Below are 10,049 nucleotides of genomic sequence, written 5' to 3'. Positions count from 1 at the left end.
AAATTTATTTTAAAATGCATGATTCATCCATATTCAGGAGCCTACTTTATAACAATATGATAACACAACCTTCACTGAATGGAGATACACTCTAAGCAGAGAAGAAAAGTAAGTAGCTCAAATGACTGTGTGGTCATGGTCAAATAGAAGAGACAAAGCCACCGCATCAAATTCACTGTATTCCTTATTAAAAAAAAACACAAACAAGAACAACAACAACAACAAAAAACACCTCCAGATTTTTAAGAAATGTGCTCAGAAAGAAAAACACGCATTTGTCCTGATTATTTCTTTGCAATTCAGCATCTCTTTTGTTAAAGGATTCTTTGAAGTTGGAAAAAAAAAATTTGGTGCCATCAAGTGGAAATACTCTGAATTGCTGAGAAGAGCTGCTAAAATGACAGTGCAGAGATTTCACTAGATGCAGTAGCAATATATCTAGTTTTACTGGAAATTATTTTTTTCCTAATCACTTATGTAATTTGCTGTTGTTAAGTTGGCAAGAAATCTCACCTGTTGACATATTTTAGGGAGTAACATCCTCCCCTGTTACAGAAGACAAAAATCTTGTGGGTTTTTGGCAAATTACACAGATGTCTGTCATTATGTAAAGATTATTCCTTTCTGACTCCCCTCCCTAGAATTCACATTCCTTTGCAGTTCTAAGTTTCTCACAGCAAACACTTGTAGAAAGAGTCACCTCACTCTTGCACGTCTCCCTGCAGCAGCTGAAGGAGAACATCTTGGTTTCAGCTCTGTCCTGGGAGCAGCTTGCATTCGGACAGAGCTTGGAGGAGCATGGTGTACCTTGGAGATGGTGGTGCTCCCTGCTGCCACAGCAGCTTGCTTGCTGGCTGCCTATCCAATCCCCCAGCTTTGTGTCAGGGAGGAATTGCATGGGATAAACCTCATCCTGCCAGAAAGGAAGTCATGCACTTTAGAGACAGTCTCTCATGATTTTAAGTCCTGTGCCCCTTAAAATACACATCTGCTACTCTCTTGAGGTTTCTTTTTCAATATAAACATGCCTTAGTTAACCTAAATATTTCAGGAGTTTGTTTTATTTTTATTGAGTTTTACCACACATTTCAAAAACAGATGTTTAAATATTTATTAGTTTAAAAGCATTTATGTATAAACTGAACTAGATTTCTTTTGGAATATTGGTAATAGCTCAAAATAAAAGAAGCATTTTCATTTTTGCTGAACTGAAATTCTTCAGTTTGAATGGAAAGATCCAAATGTTTGAGTTCCCTTGTTAAGTGCAATATTGAAAAAAAAAAAAACACATCACCTTGATCACTTCTAATTTCTGCTAATTCTAATCCCTGGCAAAGTTCTCTCCTGAAGCTTTATGACATGCAGTCAGGTTTATACCAAAATACTGTATAGTACCCTGCTCTGGGAAATAACCAGGAAGCTATGAGAAATTCTAGTGAATAGATGCCATGTTTTTATCCCTTTAGGAACACAGAGAAAGCCTCAAACTTGCAAATGAAATACCACTGATGCTTTTGTCACTGTAAGGTACGATTTCTGCCTTCTTGTTGTTGTTGTTAACATTTATTTTTTATTTCTCAGTGACCTTTAAGGATGCTGTAAATTTATAAACCATTCTGCATGAAGCCTAGAAACTGAGTGATAGCTCTGGATCATCATGCTCTGTGTGATGTGCCTCCTGCCACAGCTCGTGTTGTCTCCCCATGGCAGTGGGAAGAGGGATGCTCGGGTTGGTTTGTCCTGGTCCTGCTCCAGGACCTTAGACAAAGGTCATTCTCAGGGGGAAGGGGTCATTTGTACATGCTTAATGGTTGTAGAAGCTCACTACCTTGCAAAGTGGTTTAAAGGATATAACTGTAACTGAGAACTGGACCCCCTGGATCTCAAGGCAACAGAATGACTGTAACTGAAATAGTAATTTGCTTATGCTTTTTCAAGTCTTGTAGGAGAGACTAAGAATAACACATAGATGCATATTTTAGGAAAAAGTACAGATGAGAGATGGCCAAATCTCACCAGAAAAAGAATTCTCTTTTAAGTCAGTTTAATACATATTGCTGCTCTCTTCTTGATGTTCCTGACAGCTGGATCCCTCCTTGTATTTTGCTGGATAGTGTGAGAGCCATTAGCAATTGGAACTCTGCATCAGTGTTAAAGCAATACCTTGGTTCAAAGACTTTATTATTGCTTAAACGAGATTTGTGGCCTAAAGACAACATTATTTAATTAACTATAATGTTCTGCCTCTCAGTGATAAAATTATAAACATATTAATTTTCAGATTAAAAATGTACTCTGGATCATTCTATTTAAATCATTGTTTAGAACTGGTATTTCTATTGTATGTGTTCTTTCTGCCCAGTAATTGAAATCAAGGTAATGGTTTAGTGGTAGACTATTGTTGCTATGGAACTATTCATTATCTTACGATATGGGATGGGCAGAGCAGAGACAAAAAGATTGGATTTTATAAACATGGTATGAAGCTTTTAATCCTTTCACTCTTACTGAACAATTTATGTGGCACACTAGTTTTCAGTACATTTTTTTATACTCCAAATGTGGATGTTCAGGACTTATTTTAAATGCTTTCATGAAGATGAAGATGTAGGGCATGAGTGTGCATGTGCCCATGTATGTACATATGTGGATTTAAAATTTGTTCACAAATATGTGGTGGCTGTATAATTTCTCACACTGTGCTTTTAGACATAACAGATTTTAATTCTAAATACTGCCTATCACACAGAAAGACAATGTTCCTTGCTTACATAATATTTAATGGGGTATAAAAGTATTTTTAAAAGGGTAGCATGAAAGAAGCATTTTGTGTGCCAGGTGCCTAGGTGAATTCTTGGGTAGGTGGAATTGGCTAGGAGGAAAAGGAACCAGATTCTAAAACTGACAAAATATGGAAAAAGGGAAAGTCTTTATGGCATTAGATCTAGTAGTCTAGGTCCTGGTTATGGTTCTCATATTCCCTCAGTGGAGAGCTGCTTATGATCTGTGCTGTACTCTTCTAGACAGTGAAGTGAAAGGAATCTCCATAACTACATGGATGGGAAAGCAGAGCAGGCACTGTTCCTTTTACAAGATGATTCAATCTTTTACCCCAGTGTACCGTGGTTTACTGCTAATTATCATATCAGAACACTACATGTTTTGGAGAGGAACAAGGGAAAAAGAGATTTCAGTGCAGGTTTTAGATAACAAATTTGGAGGTTGAAAGTTCATGCTGTGTAGAAAAAAAGAGATTAGTATGACTTCTTAATATCAGTGCCTACCTCAGCTTGGAAATACCTCTGGGAAATAAAAGCAAGCTTTAAGGCAGTGCAAGAAGGAAGCAGAACAATGGGGATAACATCTCTTTGGGGAAAACACTGAGAGCCTTTAGGGGATAATGGAGAAGCTATTCATCAGAAAGCCAGGTCCATTCCAGGAGAAGGTGTGTGATCTGAAATGGAACTTGCATTCCAGCTGCTGTACAGTGGAGATGCCAGCCTTGAGACAAAAGTTTTAGTGCAAGAAATGACTGCCCAAACTAGCAAGGACAGCTGGGAATCTCCTTGGGTAGAGAGAGAACACAAGCAGAAAAGACAAATTATGAAAAGTGGTCTGTGTAGATATGAGAAAAAAACTTAAAAAACAAAAACAAAAACAAAAAACAAAACTTAAAAATCTAAAAAAAGATTAAAATGATTGTTGTGCTGTATTGAAATGAATGACTCACCAGATCAGAACAAAGACCAAAGCTTGTTGGTGAGAAGGTGTAAACAGGGGACACACTAGCCAGGGGTGTCAGAGGAGGAAGATGTGGAAAGCAACTGTAATAGTAACCTCGTGGGACATGGTAACTGTCTTATCTCTGAGAGTTTTCTCTAAACAAAATCCCATTCTGGAGGAAAGCACCTTGCATGAGTTAGAAAAATCTGCCATTCCAGTGAATGAAGCTGAAAGATGGGGACAAACCATGAAAAAATGAGAATTGAGAGACCAAAGTACAAAACATAAATGAAAGAACAAAACAAAAAATACTTTCCTAATTGTATGATGGGGGGAAGAATGGAGAGAGTATCCTAGTTAATCTGGTGTTACTTTGGTGGCCCTTTGTGCTGCTAATCTGAGCGTGATACTTGACTGTGCCAAGGGTGGTCAAGCCCAACTCCATCATGCTGTTCTCTCACTTCCCCTTCCTCAAAAGTACAGGGGGGGGAGGGGGGGTGGGGAAAGAGAAATATGATGAAAAAAAGGGTCATGGGCTGAGAACAGGAACAGTTTTAGTAAAGAAAAAGGGAACTCCCCTCCTCTGCTAGGTTAAACTGCGACACTCTGTTGCTGACTTGCACAACAAGACAGACCAGGTAGGATGGACTCACCAAATTTAAATTTGAGCAATTTAGAATTTACTCACTTTATTGCTTTTTCTTTCAGTCACTACCCTCTTACAGATGAGGCTAACAAACCCACTTTCAAATGAAAGTAGATGTGGTTTCTAATAAACTTAGGCTTTGTTAACTTGTTTATAATTTTTTTGCACGTAGAGCTTATGTTCAGTATTGTGAGGGATTGATGCTTACAAGGAAAGGGGAGAGATCTGTGAAACAAAAACAGTGCTGTTATCAAAAATATTTTTTCAAACAGTTAACATCATAAAAGTTGAAAGCATTTATATTTGAACAAAATTTTATTGCACGTTTAATTTCTTCCTGCTTGTAGCAAACGAGTGGGTGCAATATAATGCTGTGAGTGTGGAAATTTGTGCTCTGTTGTTTTAGCATGAAGGTGATTCCAGTAAATGCATTATGATCCTGATCTGCCCATGACAGAGGGACTAAAACTCCCTGCACTTCCTTTACTCCTTTGGCTCTTTTCATAAACAGGAGGAAGAGGTATGAATGAGGATGATATTTCATCATTTTTAGGTCTATCAGATCTTTTAGTAGATTGATTCTGCTGGACTATACAGACCTTAGAGGAAACAAAGACAGCAAAGAAGAAATTCCCAAGACAAATCTGTCACTCCTTAAAGAAGCACTAATAATAGAACTATTTGCTGTGAAATTGCAATTGCCATGCCTACATTCCACATAGCAGGTCTGTTTTCTCATTCCTCCTTTGCAGTGCTAGAGCTGAGGATCAAAATGACATAAAATTGATATTTACCTCTTCTGCAGTTAGGGTCAGGTAGCAGATGCTAAAGATGACATTTTGACCAGAAGAAGAGAATTGTCATCAGAGGTTTGGCCTCCCTGCTGGAGATGTGAGCATCTGCCAGCACGGAAGTTAGTAAAACCTGAGAAAACATGTTTAATTAGATATCAATCTCTGTAACCAATCTATGCTTGCTACTGACCTTTCTAAGGATAAACCACATGTTACATTTAGAGAATCAATTTTCACTTTAAACAGCCATAGACAACCATAAACAAATTTTGTTGGTAGGCCAAAATGTGATTCTCATGTTACAGGAAAGCAGCACTCCCCAACGTGAGGGAAGGTGTGAAAGGAGTGCCATCTTCCCTTTAGGACCTGAAGGTACTCTTAATTACATGTAATGGATAATATGTTTTTTTGAATTTAAAGTGCTTTTGGTCTTGAAGAAGAATTTTGATCAAAATACAGGAAAATCTGGTGATAACTGGATCCCGAACTCTGCTTGTTGTTATTTTTGGGTACAATTTTAGTTCCACCCTTTGCTTCAGGACTTGCTCCAACAGGTACTTAATAGTGAAGCTGAACCCTGGGATAACCAGGCAGCAGTCTAAGAGGAATTCTCATCTTCTTATCAGCAGTAGCGGCTGATGCAGATTTCTTCTTTGCCTCCCACCTCTGTCCCTGCACACACCCTTAGTTGTTTAGGGTGCTCCCTGCTGCAAATATGAAAAGTAACCTCATTAAGAAACTAGATTCTTTTTTCTCTGTTCTGTTTGTTGTTGTTGTTGTTTTCCCTAGCCAGTTCAGTTCTGTTTTACCACATGGTTACAGAGTTGGCTGTACCAGCCTAGAACCTGTCAGTATATGTTACATACTTCTCACCATTTTCACAGGTTTGCTGAAAGCATTTTTGAATCATATCTGATTTTAAAGATTCAGAAAGAATTAAGGTTTGGGAAAAAAAAAAAAAAAAAAAAAGGTCAGCAAGTCCTGAACTTTTGTTTTGATGTTGATCTGAATGTGAATCAGGAGCCAAAACATAATTTTTGCATCAGTTTTCCCGGTTTTGAGAAGGAAACAATACACATCCTCATGCTGCCAAACTGACAAAGACAGTGTTACAAAACCAGAAAATGCTAAATAAATAGAAAAGGGTCTTGTTTTTTGTTGCGGCTCTTTTTTTCTGTAAGTCAGCACTTTCTAACAGAGGCCAACTGCTCCTGGAGGAGATAAGGCTGGTACAGCCATTATTTGCTACAGGAGCTTCAGAAGCAAGGTTGTGCTTTTAATGCAGCTTCGGCATAATGGCCTTAATGGCCTCTTTATGCACTAAACTCTGATTGTTTCAAAAGAAGGCCCAGATTTTGCATTTATTCACGCTACGGATCCATACTTAGTGGTGGGTTGTTATTGACTTGAAAGTCCTGCTAATGTGAGCGTTGGCAAGTCTAATTAACAGACTCAATGAAAATTCTTACAGAAGTATATTTGTGACAGAATTGTTTTAGCTGAGTGGCTGCAGTTTCTTGCAGCAAACCAAATTCCTGTCTTCTAGCATCCAGTTCGCTAATCTGATATTGCAGGCTGTCATTTTTTAATGTTAGGTTTATTTGCCAGTCAATCTAAAAAGATTTATGTGAGGTCTCAGGAATCGAGAGAATGACTTAAAAGGGCACCTCTATTTGAAGCAGCAGTCTGAGTATACATTGCACGTGCAAAAGTATTAACTTTTATGGTGAATGTGGACAAATGTGACACTACTGTGAATTCTAGGGGCTACAGATGCGACCAGTTATGACCTCAGGAGTTACTAAAAGTAGAAGGTCTTTCTTCAGGGGTGCTGTAAGCCTTGAGAGATGGCAATTTCCCCTCTGTGGCAATAGGAATTTAAATATATTCTCTATGTGATTGTAAAGAACACAACACCTTGTGCTGTTCAGTGATGTCTAGTACTTTGCTGTGAGGTCAGTATTCACAGTGGCAGTCAACAGCCACTGCAGGTAGTGGCTTTTGAAGAAAAGGTCATGTTTTTCAATAGCCTCATTCTGACTGAAAGCCTGAAAGCTTCTTGGAACTTCTATATCTCTGCAGTATAAAATCAGAATTAAATGGGAAACAGAGTTTGACAGATAGATACACAGTCTGCAAAAATCTCTTCAGGATGCCAATTCCCGTTTATTTGAGACCCAGGGAGAAATCCTAGCCCAGCAGAAGTTGGTTTGAGTTTTTCATTGACTTCAATGGATTCAAGATTTATCCATGACACTCTAAGAATAAAATCTCTGAAGTCCACCTCTCTATAGGTGCTCTGGGAGTTCATTGTTACCGTAATGGAAGTCAGCGCTCCCCCCACAGTGCTGAGAAAAAAGCGTTCCAGCTGGGTAAGAGTCAGACCTGATAATTAGGGATTGTCAGACAGATGGAGTTGCGGTCAAAACGAAACAGGAGGTATTTATTACAGAAAGCAGCCCCTGTTACACACTGACTTGTTTCGTAAAGCCTGAATTCCAGATTTATTTCATTCTTTCTAAGCAATTCTGTCTTCCCTGTTCGGAATACCATACAGTGGTGGGATTCATCTCACCTATCTTTATAACATCATAGTGTCAGTCCATGCTGGTCACCTGGGTTGCCTTTTCCTTTATGGAGCACGTTAGGCACTTCTGAAGTACAGTTCACCTGGCCAATTTCAGATAAAGCAAGAGGCTAAATGTCTGTTTTAAAGTCAGCTGGCAATAAAATACCCATTCAGAGTGATAGGAAATCTGTAGCAGAATTCATCTTTCCCAGAGGCATTTCGGCAGAAGATTTCATTCAAGTCCTTACAGTCCAAGTCACCCAGATGACCAGTGATGGCTGGGTCTTTGTCTTATTGACTATGTTGTCCCAGCCTGGAACTTTGTTTCCTTAGAACACAGATATGAAAAGGATCAGAAAACCAAAGCGTAGGAAACCCAAGAATTTCAAATTCTAAAAAGAATGCTTTGACCCCAAATGAAGAGGCTTACATAGAATTTTAGCTAAAAATAAACTCTCTTTCATATGCATATGAAAAAATCTAAAAAAAAATAAAGTCAGACAGATACTCTGAAAATTAAATGCTTTAGTATTAAAAAAAAAAAAAGGTTTTAGCCACTTTTTAAAAAATGTATTTTGTTTCTATGTGTTGTTCCTGCTGACCTCACTGGAGCTTCAGAGCTGCTAATATCCAAGCCACAATGTCAAATTAGCAATCAAGCTTTCTTATCTACAGGAGCCAATCCAGTGGGTACCTCAAGATCATATAATAATCCATCCATAAAGGAACAGTGAAGACTTGTAATACGAGTTTCATTACCATTATTCTCAGTGGTGACTCAGATATCAAAGTAGCTACTTTCACAAATGCAAAATCCTGAAAGAGGCCCACCCTATAACCCTCAATTTTCTAGTGCTTGCACTACTGGTGTGTTCTTCAAAGTCAGAATTTTGAATACACAGAGTACTTCAGATTAGCTGTCGGCTCCCCAGAAGAGTTCTCTATGAGTGTTGCTGTTGGCCAGACAAGGATATGGGGAACAAGGGGATTAATTGTGTGTCATTTCCTTTGGAAAGGCAGATCGGCCAAGCAAGAGGCTGTGTATTCCCAGAGTTCCCAACTGACAGCTCTTAGTGAAAGCAGACAGCACCCTTATGGACTTGTTAGGTTCTGGTGCAGTCTGGCTAAGCAGACAGGATGGCTCCTGCTTGGTTTTTGTACATACCTTTTTTCATGCATTTCCATGCAGCACAAGGTTGAGCTCCCAGCTCAAGCCTGGGGAACTGCAGTGCGAGACAGAGCATGTTGTGGATTTAATCTTTCTGTGAGCTGAGATTCCTATCTGTGAAACTTAGAAATGAGAAATAATTAGACACTCAACCCATGAAAACTACTGTGGAAAGCCTCTAACATTTTACACAAAGACAAACTCTCCACAAATTGTGAAAGCTTAGAAAGTAATAATAAAACCTCTTCAAATAGAAAAAAGCTCATTGTGTCTCACTGTTTCTTGGGCTCAAAGGGAAAATGAGACTCTTTTCTCTTACTGACGGACAAACCTATTCCGAATCCATTTGCATTCTCAATATCCATATGGAACTGAGAAACATGCTTTAATAGCATCATGTGTAGGAGCTGGTTTTGGAGCCTCGGCTTCCCACCCAAGTTGATCTTTGTAGGTGACAAAGACAGATTACTCCACCAACCCTAAAAAATGTGAGGTAGTTCGTGTTCCATGGCACTCTTACAAACTGTAAACCTGTTTTCTGATCTTGAAAGTCACTTACTGTTGGTTTTATTAGTTTTCAGTTTCTGTTTGGTTGGTATACAAGAGCAGTTACTGCCCTTATTATGGCAGGAGGGTTCCCCAGTACACTGCCTTTCCAGCCCTTCTAGCTAGCTCTCCTCTGCCACTTCTTCGCACTGAGGGACCCAGCCCCTGCCCACTGGGATGGGTGCTGTCCCATCACAGCAGGATACAGGAGCTTCTGCTGCCCTCATAGCTCAGAGAGATGGACTAAAGAAAGGTCCAGGAGTTAGCAGGAGGAGGTCATTTTGTTCTCCAGCAACAAAAAGGGAAGAAGATCCTGTACGAAGATGAGGGACATGATAGAAGGTTCTGTACCTTGAAGTCGGGGACAGGGAAGAGTAAGAGAGCGGTGAGAAAGACTTTGTGCTCACACACTATAACCCACTGATTCTGTTCATTCTGGTGAGGCCTTCAGCTCTCAAAATCTCTGCTGATCCTTTGCAGGTCCCATTCCCTCACGTTCACCGCCCGGTTTGTGAAAGTCGTTATCTCCTTTCATCCTCTTCTGCTACATTTGATTTAGCAGTGAAATGCCGTGAGAGGAGGGGGCAGTCGCTGACTTTCCCC

This window comes from Tetrao urogallus, assembly GCF_951394365.1.
Source record: "Tetrao urogallus genome assembly, chromosome: 1".
In the NCBI taxonomy this organism is placed as follows: Eukaryota; Metazoa; Chordata; class Aves; order Galliformes; family Phasianidae; genus Tetrao; species Tetrao urogallus.
This window is presented reverse-complemented; position numbering follows the sequence as displayed.